Source organism: Aethalodelphis obliquidens, unplaced genomic scaffold, assembly GCF_003676395.1.
Source record: "Aethalodelphis obliquidens isolate GAN/ISIS:26980383/991018 unplaced genomic scaffold, ASM367639v1 scaffold25, whole genome shotgun sequence".
In the NCBI taxonomy this organism is placed as follows: domain Eukaryota; kingdom Metazoa; phylum Chordata; class Mammalia; order Artiodactyla; family Delphinidae; genus Aethalodelphis; species Aethalodelphis obliquidens.
In genome coordinates, this window is record NW_020837969.1 from 13,860,122 (window position 1) to 13,876,395 (window position 16,274).

Sequence of the window (16,274 nt, forward strand, 5' to 3'; positions counted from 1 at the left end):
ATGGTGCCATAAATGTTAAAAGATCCAGAAGTTTGGTATTTAGAATTTCACCCTTTATATTATGCTTTTCAGATAAAGTTACATTTACTGAAATTATGGCAATAATTCAAAGAGTGAGACCTTTATGCTGTTCCAGAATATAACTCCATACCTTGTTTTTATATTTTTTACTGAATATTAGAGCTCGGTACATTTAACCCTTGGCTGTGCTTATATTTAAGAAGAGTGTTCTCACATATAAATCAGAAAGGAAGGAAATCAGGCATTTACTAGTAAAACCGATTAGTGTTTTAAGTGACCACGGATAATGACTTTCAATACCTTAAGCGATTTCATATTTATTGAGTGAAATATTGTCATAAGGATCTTTTTATATTTTCAGTCATTTCTTTTTTTTATATTTGGTTTTGAAGATATTCACATTTTTTAGAGTTGAATGGCTATCTATCATCAAAAAATAAGAAATAACAAGTCTTGTTGAGAGCGTGGAGAAAAGAAACACTTGTGTACTGTTGGTGGGAATGTAAATTGGTGCAGCCACTATGGAGAACAGTGTGGGGGTTCCTCAAAAAATTTATTTCTTAAAGACTTCTTTCACTGTCACATATGAATCATATGGAGTTTCTGGTTTAAAACTTTGTGTTCTTACTATGGTCTGATTTTTTTTTAAAACAAAACGTTTATCTTTTAGCATTTGCCTACAACCATCACATCAGTACATAATAAGTGGCAACCAAACAGGTGATTGGCGAATGTTGTTATTACTCTGTTAGAAGGAGAGTCTGAGGAAAAGGGCTCTTTGAGAGAAGTAACAGGACTGACACTGGATCTCCGTTCCATGGCTGGCACAGCGAGCCACACCCTTTCTACTAATGAGTCTGGAAGGGTTGCCAGCTCTGCCTTTTATCTGGGAAAACACAGGGCTATTTATGCCTGAACATCATGTACTGAATTTACTTCCATTGGTTAACATGGTCACCATTCCTGGTCTTTCGAGCCTGAAAAGAAAGCAAAGTGAATGTACTTGCTATATGATAGGGGAGTTTGGTAGTTGGGAAGTCTACATGCACAGCTTGTTTATTTTGACAAAATGACTCTGGCTTCAAGGGATTAGACTGGAAGGCAGAGAAAATGGATGTCAAGAGTGATCGGGACAGTACTGAGAAATCCTAGCCAAGAATGTTGCAGCAGCCTCTAAGCTAGGGCAAGGGGGGATATTGAAGTTGCAAGTGTAGATAGAATCAACAGTGACTAAGTTGGTATGAAGGAAAATTTGAAGGCTTGTTTAAGATTCTAATTCTGAGTAACTGGGTGAAATGATTATATTAAAACATAGCCCTGGGGAAGAAGAGCAGGTTGAGAGTTGGAAGATGATGAGTTTTAGAAGTTTTGAGTTTGAAGGACACTGAAGATATTCATATGCGATGTTTACCAGTTACTTGGAAATGCGAGTCTGGAACTGATGAGAGAGATCAGGGATAGAGACATAGATTTTAAGATTTTCATAAAGGAGGAAAAGGTGAACTGAGCGGAGATTAAACAAGAGGGACAGAACCCAAGGGAATACCTTTAAGGTCAGGCAGAGAAAGAGGCACCTGTAAGTGAATTCAGGAGTGATCAGAGAGATTGAAGGAAAATCTTCCAGTGTCACAGAAGGCAAAGGAGAAGAGGTTTTAATGGTCAGGGAGCTGACAGTGCATAGTGCCAGTAATCTGAAAGCCTTTTTCTAACATTTGTTTCCAAATATTACTTTTTGTTAATTATGTAGTAATTGGTTTCTCAGCTTTAGTAACAATGACATGAAGAAATTCAAAGTAGTTCTTTGTGTTATTAGAACTGCACAATTTCTTCAATGTGTTTATTGTTTACCATTCAAATATTTGACATACTTTACCTAGAAACCTAGAAAATATATTTTCTTTGAATTTTATGATTTAAAATAAGGAACTTTTGGCTTGTACTGAATTTTCAGACTACGTGTAAAATTACTTGTAATGGAAAAAAGGAAAAAAATTATTCAGTATAATCCATCATTTATCAAACCCCCTAAGAAAATAGTGATGTCTGCCAGCTTTTCCATTTTAGCATTTGGGATAACTCTATGAATAAAACAAACAAAAAACTCAGAATAAAAATTCTCAAAATTAGGCATTGATTCCTGTCAAATGATAATGAAAAATCACTAGGTTTCTTTCCCTGTGATATCAAAGAAGTGTTAAGTGTGAAAATTAAGGAACAGTTGTGTGTATGTAAATTTTTTGAATAAATTAACTTTTAAGAAATGTGCTATTAAGTTACAGAGTGAAGTCGTTATATTAAATATAGGTAGTCCTCACTGTGCACAGGATAACATTAACTGGAAACTCAGGCATAGCAACCACATTATTGCTTTCTGTGCTTATGGTCCCGGTCCCATGGCCACTGAGAGGATTGCCTATATGTTATAAAATCACTTTTCATACGTTTATTGCATAGAGCATCTTGAAACAGAAATCCTTTCATCTCAATATATTATCCTAAAACCAATGTTAAAGAGGTAAGTTAAAATATACTTATTCACTGCTACATTCACACCCCGTTGCAAATTCTCATAAAGCAAAATGACAAATTATTCACTATTTTAAAGAGCAAATATCACATTTAATAGATTCTAAGAATTGTATGTAACAATGCCTTGTGGAACAATACACACTACAAAAGTGATCTTGAATGTAGGTTTACAATAGACATTTGCATGCAAAAGAACTAAATTCATTGTCTTTTCTAATTCACCATTTATAGAAGTTTTGGGCCCTAGGTAAAAATATAGACATATAGGCTAAACAACACACCACCTATTGTATTGCTTCTTTGTAAATTTTCAGAAAATCTGCTCTGCTTTAAAATTGTCTTTCAATATTATCAGCTGAGAAATATATTTAAAATTTTTTTGGTATATACAGTGTATCTTAAATTTAAGGCATGGGAGATACGGGTCTTTACTCAGACATTCAAAAGATAAAAAGAATAATATAACAGATATCCATGTACCCACCATTCATCTTAAAATATATTATGAATTCAATAACTAATAAGAAGCTGCTGTATAAAAAAATAAAATACAGAGTCTTAAAAATATTTTTTAAAAGACATTACGGGGGCTTCCCTGGTGGCGCAGTGGTTGAGAGTCCACCTGCCGATGCAGGGGACACGGGTTCGTGCCCCAGTCTGGGAAGATCCCACATGCTGCGGAGCGGCTGGGTCCGTGAGCCATGGCCGCTGAGCCTGCGCGTCCGGAGCCTGTGCTCCGCAGCGGGAGAGGCCACAGCAGTGAGAGGCCCGCGTACCACAAAAAAAAAAAAAAAAAGACAATATGAATTCAATTAAGCCTATCACACACGCCTCTGATTGAAATATCTTCCCTAACTCCCCCAAGGTAACCAGTGTCTGAGTTCATATTTTTCAGTGCACTTTTATGATATAGGTTTTTAATTGATGCTTTTTTTTTTTTTTTTGGTGGTACGCGGGCCTCTCACTGCCGTGGCCTCTCCCGTTATGGAGCACAGGTTCCGGGCGCACAGGCTCAGCGGCCATGGCTCACGGGCCCAGCCGCTCCGTGGCATGTGGGATCTTCCTGGACCGGGGCACAAACCCATGGTCCCCTGCATCGGCAGGCGGACTCTCAACCACTGTGCCACCAGGGAAGCCCTGATGCTTTTTTTTTTTTTTTTTTTTTAAGGTTAAAGCGATTCTTTCCTGTGTCTAGTTGTGAATTTTTATTTTGAAAAGTTGTTTTGGGTTTTATCAATGTTTTCTGCATTGAGATTGATCTATAGTCTGTGTCAATTGTAAAGTTTTAAACCTCAAGTCTCATATGATTCTTATATGATGGTGAAGGGAGTCTTTAAGAAGTAAATGACTGAAGCAATAGAAAAAGATCCTTACGAAAATATTCACTCAGTAAATATGAAAATGCTTAGAGTATCAAAAGTAGTTATTTGTAGGGGGACTTCCCTGGCGGTCCAGTGGTTAAGACTTCGCCTTCCAATGCAGGGGGTGCGAGTTCGATCCCTGGTTGGGGAACTAAGATTCCACATGCCTCGCAGCCAAAAAACCAAAACATAAAACAGAAGCAGTATTGTAACAAATTCAATAAAGACTTTAAAAATGGTCCACATAAAAAAAAAATCTTAAAAAAAAAAGGAGTTATTTGTAATTACTTAAAACACTATTTGGTTTTACTAATAGCCTCCTAATTTTCTTCCTTTTTGATTTATATGTAAGATCATTCTTCTTAAATTAATAAGCACAGTCAAGTGTTAAATGTACAAAGCTATAACGTTCACTGAGAAGTACAAACTGGTCTTCTGTCAAGTGTTTTTATTTGTGTGCTCTATATAGTCATTCAGAACACTAACTAGGAAAATGATGTAAGTGAATATATAAAATTATGATTTAGGCACAAGTGATTTTTAACCCTTAATGCTTTTTGTTTAATTTCAATATCCAAAATATGGTAAGGAGGATAAAAATCTCACTGCAATCAAATTTTCTCACCTTAGCATAACTATTATCACTTTATTTCCAGACAAGTTTTTACAAAAACTTTGGCTATTAAGTCATGGATCTCACCACATGAGACAAAGCCCAAGTGCCAACCTTATATTAATTTTGGAATATGAAATTCATCCATTGATTTTTAAAGTAAAGTAGCTCAAACACAAGCTAAAATGAAGCTATATTTTATATTGAAGACCAGTAGTCATCTTAAAAAAAACAGTTTTTTTGTTTTTTACAAAATCAACTTTCATTATTCTTTCAACAAAAATCATCTAACTCTTACTGAATTTACCATTTTACTCAGCTTTTCAGTCTTTTACTTGGTTTTTATAAGTCTCTCATCAGGATTTTCCTGGTGGCGCAGTGGTTAAGAATCCTTCTGCCAATGCAGGGGGCATAGGTTTCAGCCCTGGTCCAGGAAGATCCCACATGCCGTGGAGCAACTAAGCCCGTGCGCCACAACTACTGAGCCTGCACTCTAGAGCCTGCGAACCACAGCTACTGAAGCCCACATGCCTAGAGCCCGTGCTCCGCGACAAGAGAAGCCACTGCAATGAGAAGCCTACACACTGCAATGAAGAGTAGCCCCTGCTCACTGCAACTAGAGAAAGCCCGAGCGCAACAATGAAGACCGAACGCAGCCAAATAAATAAATAAATGAATAAATTTTTAAAAAAAGAAGTCTCATCATAAGCCACAGTCTTTTGTGATATCAGTATAAAGTTTAGAAACCTGTTTACATCTACTTTTGGTTTTATTCTGCCTTGAATGAACATAATCATATTTGATATAAAAAGAAAATTTCAATGATTTAATTTTATGTCCAACAATAGTAAATTATTGATTTTTATAGTAAACAATTGTTTACATGTTATAAGAAAACAATTTATATTTCAAATTTTAACACAATTTATAAACAAATAAAATAGAATAAGATTTTATTTATTTAAAACTTTATTTTATTTAATTAAATAAATTAAAAATATTTTTAAAATTTATATTTCAAATTATAAAATGAATTTTATTGAAAGCAATTTGACTTTTTATTTAAACTCAACCACTAAGAAGTGATACTCTGTCAACTATTTACTTCTCCCCAAAGTTATCATTTTACTGCCCTGTACAGTCAGGGATAATGACCACTTCTTACTTCAGAATAAGGCCTGGATCTCTTAGTTTGACATTTAACATCCTTCTTGAATTAGCACAAAACTTCTTCCTTTATCTCCAACACTCCCCTGCTGAATCCTTTAGTACAGGCCCACCGTTCTGGACTATTCACACATGTGCACATGAAGGTCAACCAGATGCCAGATCATGCTTTCCAACACTTGGCTCTGCTGGTACCACGAGGATGCGGTTTCTATTCTAACTGCATATTTACACAGCCATATTTGTTTCTGGATCGTTTTCCATTCTTTTTTTCTTTTTCTTTTTTTTCAGGGATTTTTGTTTTGGCCATGCCCTGCAGCTTGCAGGATCTTAGTTCCCCGACCAGGGATTGAACCCGGGCCCTCAGCAGTGAAAGTGCAGAGTCCTAACTACCGGACTGACAGGGAATTCCCAGTTTTCCATTCTTAACCATGATCTTTAATCTCAGTATAATAACAATTTTTTAAAAAGTGAATACTTTCATAGTAAAACAGCTAAATGTGGAATAGAAAATAGTTTTGATCTAGATCAAAACTGTATTGTTAACTATATTTGGTTGTCCATTAAATTTGCAGACAATGTACTTATGTATAACTTTTTCAATGTTCTTAAGTGTTTTTAGCATTAAGAATTTGTTCTAAAGGTTGAGTGTTGTGTAGTTTTAAAATATTTAAATGGTCAGGTCAAACAAACACAAAACTTCTGAACACTGCTTGGAGCTAAATTTGAAACCAACCAAATTTCTTAGGTTTGCAAAATTGAACGAGAGAACTACCACTGAGCTGAATGCGTGTCAGGAGCAACGGCTCCACTAGAATTAAACCAATTCAAAGTTGTACTTGGACCAGGATTTGCAACGGGTCAAAGTAGCCAAAACACAACATTTAAAAACACATGCTATACATGTGTTTTTCCACTAAACTAAATTCAGTTTCTTTTTTCAAGCCCAAATGTATCTTCAGAACAAGAGATTAGTGTTCCTATTCTATCTTTTCTAATACTGAATTGACCTTTCATTAGAGAGCACATTATTATTTTAAGCTGTGTCATTACTAAACTGATTCTTTTTGCTGACCTGTATCTTCTGTTTCAATCAACCAAGTCATAACTTTTGGTTCATTATACCACTGGCACATGTGTGTCTTTCTCTGTAATCCTAATCCCTCTTTTGCTTACGTTTTTCTCTCAGTGAAGTATAGGAAGTCAGAAGTTGTTATGATTCGAAATAGCTCTTTCATTGCTTGGACCAGTCATTTTCTTCCTATCCTCTGGCTATTATTTTTAACTTGTTTTATATCTTTGTATTTTGCAATGGGGTGGAATAGTACACTTTGAAAGCTCTTGACATGAGAGCCAACCTGCCATTTGCTATTTACCAGGAATGTAAAGTGGATGATGTGGCAATTTTGGGGGTCAGTATCCTCACCTGTACATTGGGAACACAATGCCTGCATGACCAACCCCATATTAATAGTAATACCACCCTACCTTAAGATAGATGATCCAGGAAATCAAAGTAGTTATTGAATGTGAAACACCTATGCACTGGGTAAAATAAAAATACAATCTGTTATCTCTGATAATCCTGAGTATTAAATAAAATTACAGGTGTGGGTATTTTGCAGGTAGAGTTTTAGTTTCTAGGAGAAAGCCTAGTTAAAGAAGGCAGTATCAAACCATCCTGATGCTTCATCCTCTACGCCAGTTGGTCTCTTCTTATTTCCACTGCTCTCATCTTTGTCCCCTTCTTCTTCTCAGTTGTTTTTGGTTTAAATATAACATATTTGCTGAACAAAGCTTACAAATCCCCTCTTCCTTTCCAACCACTCAACACACACACACACACCCCTTCACAACCCAGCCCATTAGACTGTCACACAACAGCTCTAGGTAAAGCTTTTCTGAAGAAAATAGACTCTGCTGAGTACCCCTTTATCCTCAGTATACATTACATTACAAGTATCAGTACTGAACTTTTTAATGCTTACAATGTTCCCTAGGAGTGTATCAGTTAAGCGGGCAAAAAAATATATATCTGGAAGTTTATTATTTTTCCACCAATACATTTGACACCACCTTTGGAGAGCGAACAAAAGGCATACTGTCAAGCAGATAGACCTGGACAAAATGTTACTCTTTGTTCCACACAAGCACAGAAGTATATTTAAGCAAAGAAAGACATTCCATGACTCTCCTGGGACTTCCTTCCTCAGCTGAATTATACCAACATGTTCACACCACTTGGTTCAGACTGTGTTGGAATTTAAAATGCAGACTTCTGTTTGCCAATGCTTCAGTCCCACAGCTATAAAAATTCATATTAGGATTGAACCTGGCTTTAAAACATCATAGAACAAATGGAAGTTTATTGGGAAAATGTGTATACACATGAAATTAGTCGGAGATATGAAAATAAGGGGTGTCCTTGTTTGACAGATTCTATACTTCTACAGGACAGCCTCAAAGTCGCCAGAAGTCACCTGGTTTGGGATTATGTTTCAAATCCAGGCTCACTGACATTCATGAAACTTTTGGCAAAACATGGGCCAAGTTTTAAGCAAGGCTGGGTAGAATACTTCTTTCATGTGGAACCTATGTGAAACTCAGTGGTTTTGGCGAGGTTTCTCCTTGAGTTTCACATTCAAACAAGCCAAAGTTTCAGCGTAAAATTAAGGGGCAGAGGGAAACAAAGAAACAAAAAAACCCAACAAAACACACAAAAAATGGCTTGCCTAAGAATTTAATGGTCTCTATCATGTTCCAAACCCATTTCATCCTTTGGATTCTGCAACTGAACTTGTATTGCCTTTTAGCGATACATTTCTCCTCAGCAATGCCAAATCAAGCCTTCCTAGTATTAAGGAGGAGAGTATTCTAGAACCCCCCAAGGCAGGGAAGTGTATGCTCAAAATAACTGGAGGATTTCAAGTTTTGAATGTACACACATCACAGAAATGGGATGATTAAAAAGCTCCATATTATGCAGATCTGAAGGGAGAAAGTTAGCAATTAAATGTCCAGCTTTTGGAAATAAAAAATTAGACTGAATAGCTCTAGGTTTTCCGACTATCTCAGTCCCAGTTCTAGAGATCATACTGCATCTGCTCCTAACCTGGAGGGACGTCTCCCATGGCTGACTCCCTACTCCACCCCTCTGAACAGGAGTCCTGCAGCCACTGGCTTTCTTCCTTGTCAGCAAGGTGCAGAGCACGGAGCACAGTGTATCAGTCCCCACAGTCAGGGACTTACACAGAATCCTGACAGGATCAGGCTGTTCTACTCTTCATATTCACCAGGACACAGGGACAGCTTGCCAGGGAACATCAAACTCAGTATCTGGCTGAGGACTTAGAAAATATCCTTTGCTTGTGGTGAAGAAGAAAAGAGTGACAAACAAATGTAATATATACATGAATTTTCTCCAAAATAAAGAATTTGACTGAATGGCTAGAAAGTGCTACACTCTGCCTATTTTAGGAAATACGTTTTTTTCATTCCTTAGCCCTCATTCAGCAGAAGTTTCACTACCAATACAGACTTCTGGCTACAGAGGATTTTTCTTTTCCTTTTTTTTTTCTAGTTTTCCTTTTTTTAATTTTTTTTCTCTTTATTTTTTCTTCTTCTTTTTCTAAAAAAAGTTACCCAGAAGATGTGTGTTTAAAATGCATTTTTCTTTTGACATATGGTGTGACACCAATAAACTTCTTTGGAAACAAGAATCTCTAAATTCCAAGGACTTCAGTGTCCGTGTTAAAAAGCAACAGTAAGTCCCCGAGGCACCTGGTAATTTGGAGGCACTCAAGTGAGGGGTTGATAGAATCTGGTCTGTGCACCGTCATTTGCTGCTTGATTTTAGACATCTGCTTGGAGGGGAACAGAGAGCTATCATAAAGTCTATAATGGTCAAAGAAACTTGCCATAAAATAGTCTTGGCCTCTCAGTTGGGGGTCCCTGTACTAATAAAACCTAACACATATCAGTGAGAGAAAACCAAAGCTCAATAGCTTATTCAAAGGAAATAATATAAAAGCGTTAAACCAAAAAAAAAAAGAAAAGACTTTTTACTGAACATAGTAAATACTCATAACGAAAGTAAATGCTGTGTTTGAAGTTAAAGTCCACAGATCAAAGTCCTTTGCAGAATGTCAAGACCAAGCATAAGATAGGGGAGGGGAAGGCACAGAAAACTCTCCAAAATATTATATCGTCACATTGGAGAAACCTGCTAGCCGAAGACAGTCAGCTAGTTAAGGAATTCTCAAAACCGAGTCACCAAATTGTGCTAGGAGTATACAAAATAACAAAACAAACAAACAAAAACTGTTCTCATTCTACGCAAGTAATAAACAGCACAGTGATGAAAGAAGGTACTAAGGTAGAGCTATCTCCTTGTCCTTAAAATAATTACTAATATATCTCCTTTCCTCAGGTAGTTGCATCTTTTTCCTTAAAAAAAAAAAGGCCCTTAGAAAGTTAAAAATAAGTAAGCCGTCTAAACAGGAAAATTAGGATGTCTGCAAGGCTCTGGACGACTCCGGCAATGAGGCTTAATTAGCGTTCTGCTGCAGCTCAATCACAGGTGGGTCTGTACTGCAGGTCAACAGGACAGAGTGCGTTCAGCACAGTTTAAAATTACAGCCACAGAAATGCACAGATGCTACTGCTGTATCCTGGAACACCGTATTTACCTGGAAATCGTTCAGCACCCCCGTTTATTCTCCCGATTAACAAGTTATTTAAAAAACATCAGTCCTAAACATATCATAAACCAATAACATCACTCCAGAATTAAAGAAAAATCTTACCTACAGGCAGCCGGGTTCAACAGTTGCTCTGAAGAGAGGTAGGAGTCATTGGCCTTTTACACGTGGAGATTGTTTATTTAGCCCTTTTTAAAAGGTCTTGAACTCCAGAGGTTTAAGATTAAGTCCAACCCAAGTGTCTGAAGGGAAAAAAAAGGCAAGAGAGAAGGCAAATGAGAGACGGAAAGAATCCCAGCTGCTGGGTGGTGCTACTGTTCTGAGAGCGTTTGAGCTATTTTCAGCATTAACAGCAGCCGGGGTTGTCTGCAAGGGATGAAAAAACCTTGCCGAATCACCACAGCCCCCCTCCGGGGAAGGGGGGCGGGACAGAAACCAGGAAGCCCACAACAACTTGCTCCACTGTGCAAATACTCATTGACATTTTGAGGAAAAGTGCCAGCACGATTGAAAACAAAACACAATAAAACATTTCGACTGAAACCTTAAAGAAACATAGTGCTTTGCCATAATCCTCGCGTTTTCAAAATGATCCACCTGGTTTGTTGAAACTAAGATGTTCTATTTATGCCTCATTGAGAGGAAAGACTTTTCTTCTGGTAGTTCCTTGCTTGCTCATACGGGTCTTAAAAAATATTTTAGATCTCTCTGAGAGGAATAGCTGTTATCATCCTATCCTTCTTAAGACCGAAGACAAATGGTTTATTTCTAGCCCACACCCAAATATCCAGTTTCATCAACTATGCTATTTTTGACAGCTACTGGGTTAAGCTGTTGACATTTCTTATCTGTTGGCAGAGATTGGGGTCCATTCAGTGACAAGACGCAGACAGGCACCCATCCCCTGCCTCTCCCTCCAAGGGCCAATGAAGAAATATTTCAGATTGGGTCACCAACAATGACTGGCAAACTCTGAGCTTTCATTTTGTTTGTAGAATGATGAATTAAGCTCTACAAAATGTATTCATTCATTCATTCAACAAATATTTTTGTGGCAAGTACTGAGTCTACTCTCTGCCAAGAACTCTGATGAGAATACAACAGTGGACAAAATTAACAATGTCTTTGCCTCAAAAGGCTTCCAGCACACAAACGCAGCAAGAATAAGGACAGAATTTGCTACAGACTTCTACAGCTTCTTTTCCACAGGCTATTCAAACCATAGCAACTGGAGATGGAGATCTCTTTCTACTCTGACTGAAGGAAGATATGCGTCATCAGACCGACTCCTGATTTCCATTGCTTCATTATACCTTTAGCAACACCCCTAAGAAGGAAAATTAGTTACTTCCTACCAAGGAAACACTTCAGTATTTTTTATAAAAGCCTTTATTCTACGTAGATGAAATTCCTGAATCCTCTCAATTCCCTTTTCTTCATAACAAAGAGAAGGCTTGCGCAGTCAGAAAGTACTCCAGAGAGGTGTAAGAAGATTCTCTGATTTTAGTCCAGTATACAAACCACCTTGATATATTTTATAGTTAATATTATGAAGGTTGGTTACCAGAGGCTCAGATCAAATTCAACTCTTTCCTTGCAACTGATTAGAGAAACTACTGAGGAAAGAAATAGGTGAGGGAGAATAAGAGGTACGGACTTCCAGTTGCAAAATAAATGAGTCACAGGTATGAAATGTACAGTGTGGGGAATCTCTACAGTCAATAACTATGTCATATCTTGGTATGGTGACAGATGGCAACTAGACTTATTGTAGTGATTATTTTGAAATGTATAGAAATGTGAAATCCTGTTACACTATGCCGTGTAACAGGAACTAACATCGTGTTGTGGGTCAATTATACTCCAAAAACAAACAAACAAACAAACTCATAGAAAAAGAGGTCAGATTTGTGGTTACTAGAGACAGGGGTTGGAGGAAAGATAATGGAGTGAAGGCAGTCAAAAGGTACAAACTTCCAGTTAAAAGTAAGTACTAGGGATGTAATGTACAGCATGATAAATATAATTAACACTGCAGTATTTTATATATGAAAGTTGTTAAGAAAGTAAATCCTAAGAGTTCTCATATAAGAAAAACACTTTTTTCCCTATTTAATTTTGTATCTATATGAGATGATGGATGTTCACAAAACTTACTGTGGTCGTCATAGTGTACGTAAATCAAATGATTATGCTGTACACCTTGACTTATACAGTATTGTATGTCAATTATATCTCAATAAAACTGGAAGAAAAAAGAAAATACTGAAGACTATGCATGATATGTTTTCTGTTTTTTGTTTTTTTTTGCTGTACACGGGCCTCTCACTGTTGTGGCCTCTCCCGTTGCTGAGCACAGGCCCCGGACGCGCAGGCTCAGCGACCATGGCTCACGGGCCCAGCCGCTCCGCGGCATGTGGGATCTTCCCGGACCGGGGCGCGAACCCGTGTCCCCTGCATCGGCAGGCGGACTCTCAACCACTGCGCCACCAGGGAAGCCCGTGCATGATATGTTTTTTAAAAAAAGTTACACGACTGCTATTTCAACTACTACGGTAAAATAGTGAAATCTTTCAGCATGATACGCTCATGTTAAAACTATGCAGATATTTAAATTAAAAAAATTATAACTTACGTTTGAAATATGTAATCAAAATTTTAAAATAAGATTAACCTTATTTAAAAAATATGCAGCAGGGTTTTTAAAAAGATCTCTGTAGAATAATGCATTTTTCTGTTCATTTATTTTAAGCGGTCCCATTTTAATATGTCTTAAATAACTGTCAGTTTAAAATCGGATATTTACTTTACTTGGTCAAAATGATAAATGGTAATTCTGGCAAAAAAATGGAAGCCTAGCCTCAGAAAAAAAATTTTTAATTGTTTTTACTTTTTCCTCCTTATAGTAGTTTATAATGAAGAGGAAAATACATTTTTAAATTGGCCTTCCTTGAGAAACTATGGAAGTTAAGGGAACAGATAAAGATTAACTCTTTGAGTACTAAGTCAACCATAATTTTTAAATTCCAAACTGCCTGCTTTTCACACCAATACTGAGAGAAGCCCATTGCCTCCTGTTTAACTATTATTAATCACTTTATGTCAATCTGCACTTGAATGAACAGGTTATGACCCTGCTAGCTCCCCATTTAGGATGAGTCCTACACTGCCAGGTGACTCACCCAGGTCTCCTTTGTTCCCCAAAGATCCTGACTGTCCAGACAGCCTGTCCATAAGCACCTTTTGACAGATTTGATGTCACAGAAGAGTGCAGATTGAGGCATATTTCTAAGGGTTAGAAGACTAAATTTTGGACTTTTGCAACCACTATGTCTGTTATGAGTTATTAATGCCTTGGCAATTGTACCAACTGTACTACTGTTAATGATTTTATTTATACTCTTTCTCTCTTTTTTTATTTTTATAAATAAGTTGATTTAAAATCATTGGAAAATGCTTATATTAGAGTTGGACTTCTTATATTGGTGTAGCACTAAATAGGGCTTTGGCATAACCCTTCTCCTGTATAAGATGGGGATAATAACAGTACCAATCCACAGAGTGGTGGGAGGGTTTACATGATGATGCACACAAAATGCTTAACTAAGCAATGCCTGATGCATAGAAAGCATAAAAGTTAATGCTATTATCACTGTAAGTCTAGAGCTTGGCTATCCAATATGATGGATACATACGGCTGTTGAGCACTTAACATGTGGTTCGTCAGAACTGAGATGTCACATAAGTGCAAAATGTACACCAGACTTTGAAGACTTAGTATGAAAAAGAGACTCGATCATATGTTGAAATGGTATTTCAGACATATTGGGTTAAATAAGATAATTTGTTAAAATTAATTTTACCTGTTTCTTTTTACTTTTTAAAATGCCAGAACCTTTTAAATGTACAAATGTGGCTTGCATTCTGTTTTTATTGGGCAGTGCCATCTAGGCCAATGGTTCTCAAACTGTAGCGAGCATCAGAGTCTCCTGGAAGGCTCGTCAAAACACAGAATGCTGGGTCCTACCCCTCGTTTCTGACTGAGTACGTCTGGGAAGGGGCCTGAAATTCTAATCTCTCACAAGTCCCCAGTGATTCTTGACCACACTTGGCGAACCACTGGTCTCGATCCATGCTACTTAAAAGAGGGGTCCATGGGTCAACAACTAATTCTTGGAGGAATTAGAACACTTGGCAAGTTTGCCGGCAGAGATGCAGGCTCCAAAGACTAAGATAAGGACCTAGTTACAAGAACCCTTGCGCGAGGCATGAGTGGGACCGGCCGCCATGTTCACTGAGGTTCTTAAACTCTCCAGAAGGACAGGATTGGTTTCAGAGGCTCGAGCAAGAATAACCTTTCTGAGATGAAGAGGGGGGAAAATGGATGGAAATGTTGGAAGTCAGTCTAGCTGTACATTTCCTTCTCTCCCTCCACAGCACACAAGAAAAACTGAGATTGTTTTCGGCTAAGTATTTGTCTAATTAAAACAATGTAGCTAAGGCACAGTTGATGTAGAACAAACCATGCTAAAGGGTATTTATGTCTCAGGAAAGGATCTTATTAAATCAGATAACACTCCACTTGTTAGAACCATGAGGAAGATTGGTATTTTAGAGTAGAGTCTTCTGGATCCTCTGCCCCACCCTAAATAAGCGAGCACACTAGTTTGAATGATCTCACCAGTTTGCCAAATGACTTCTCACGTTTTCAGGTGGCACCAAAGCCTTGTGGGCTCAAAGGGCTTCCTGAAAATAAAATCGTCCTTGTAAGAGAGAAAGCGGACCCACTGGTAATATTTAAAACTCCCAGTTCTGTATGCAGCGACCATTTGTAGCTTTATGTCTCACAGGTTGGTTGGTTGTTTCAGAAAACTTTAAAATATGTGTAATGCTTAACAGCAGAGAGTCTGGAGCCAGTGTGTCTGGGTTAGAATCCCGGTCAGTTACTTCACTTCCCTGTGCCTCTGTTTCCTCCTCTTTAAATAGGACCTATCTCAGTGGGCTGTTGTGAGGATTAGAATAGCTGTCATTTGAAAGGAATGTAGAAAAGTCTGGCACGTTGTAAATGCTATTATTGGTTAAATAATTAAAATATAGTCGAATCTAACTGTGCAGGTTAGCATATATGGCCAAATGTAGTAATTTGTTTTCAGATACCATGATGATTTCTAGGGACTTTTATGTGCATGGGTTCTTGAGTACATGTATTTTGAGGGCTTCTTTGAGAGCTGTTTAAATTTTTTTCCCAAGAGAACTCCGAATTCTCATTTGATTCCTCATCACTTCCTATTAATTGAGAGGATCTCAGTAGGAAGGAAGTGAATGTAGTTTTCCCATGAATATTGTTTTCCAGGTTACATTTTTTTCCCCTCTGAAGTCCTTTGAAAAGTGAGTTGCAGTATAAATGTTGGAAGGTTTTCGTGGCCATGTCCGTTGGGTAGCATTGTCTAATATTCCAGGAGAACAATGCGTCATTCTCTTAGTCAAATATTTTAGTGCTTAGGGAGAGGCAGCACGACCGTCTGAAACAGTGGCATGAGTTTCAAAGATGTACCGAAAGGGCAGTCAGATTCTCATACTATAGAGACGATAGACATCAGATAACACTGATCAAAGGAAGGGATAGACCCCCAAAGTCTGGCATGTTGAATGCAAAATGAAGGCTAGATTAAGTGTACTAACATCTTTTACACTTGTCTGCTTAGACCACATGAAACAGGGTGAAGCATGCTCAACAAAACTGGTGATGCTTGGCAGCATCACGCCCTTAGTAAGTGTCAGCAGGGCCATCTCCAGGAACCTCAGTGGTACACGTGTGGAACCGTCAATATCTGCACTGAGTGGGGAAACCCAAGCCCAAGAGGTGAGTGGTTTCAGACCAGT

The 16,274-nt window shown here is 37.7% G+C and overlaps 1 protein-coding gene across 2 annotated transcripts in view; it reads right to left on the reverse strand.

The window, feature by feature from the left end:
- Positions 1-16,274, reverse strand: part of SORBS2 (sorbin and SH3 domain containing 2) — a 320,131-nt gene that overhangs the window by 161,781 nt on the left and 142,076 nt on the right. For both annotated transcript variants that reach the window (XM_027122655.1, XM_027122654.1), the window contains one exon: positions 10,497-10,633. The gene's annotated coding sequence lies outside the window, so the exon portion shown is untranslated. The remainder of the gene's footprint in view (positions 1-10,496; positions 10,634-16,274) is intronic.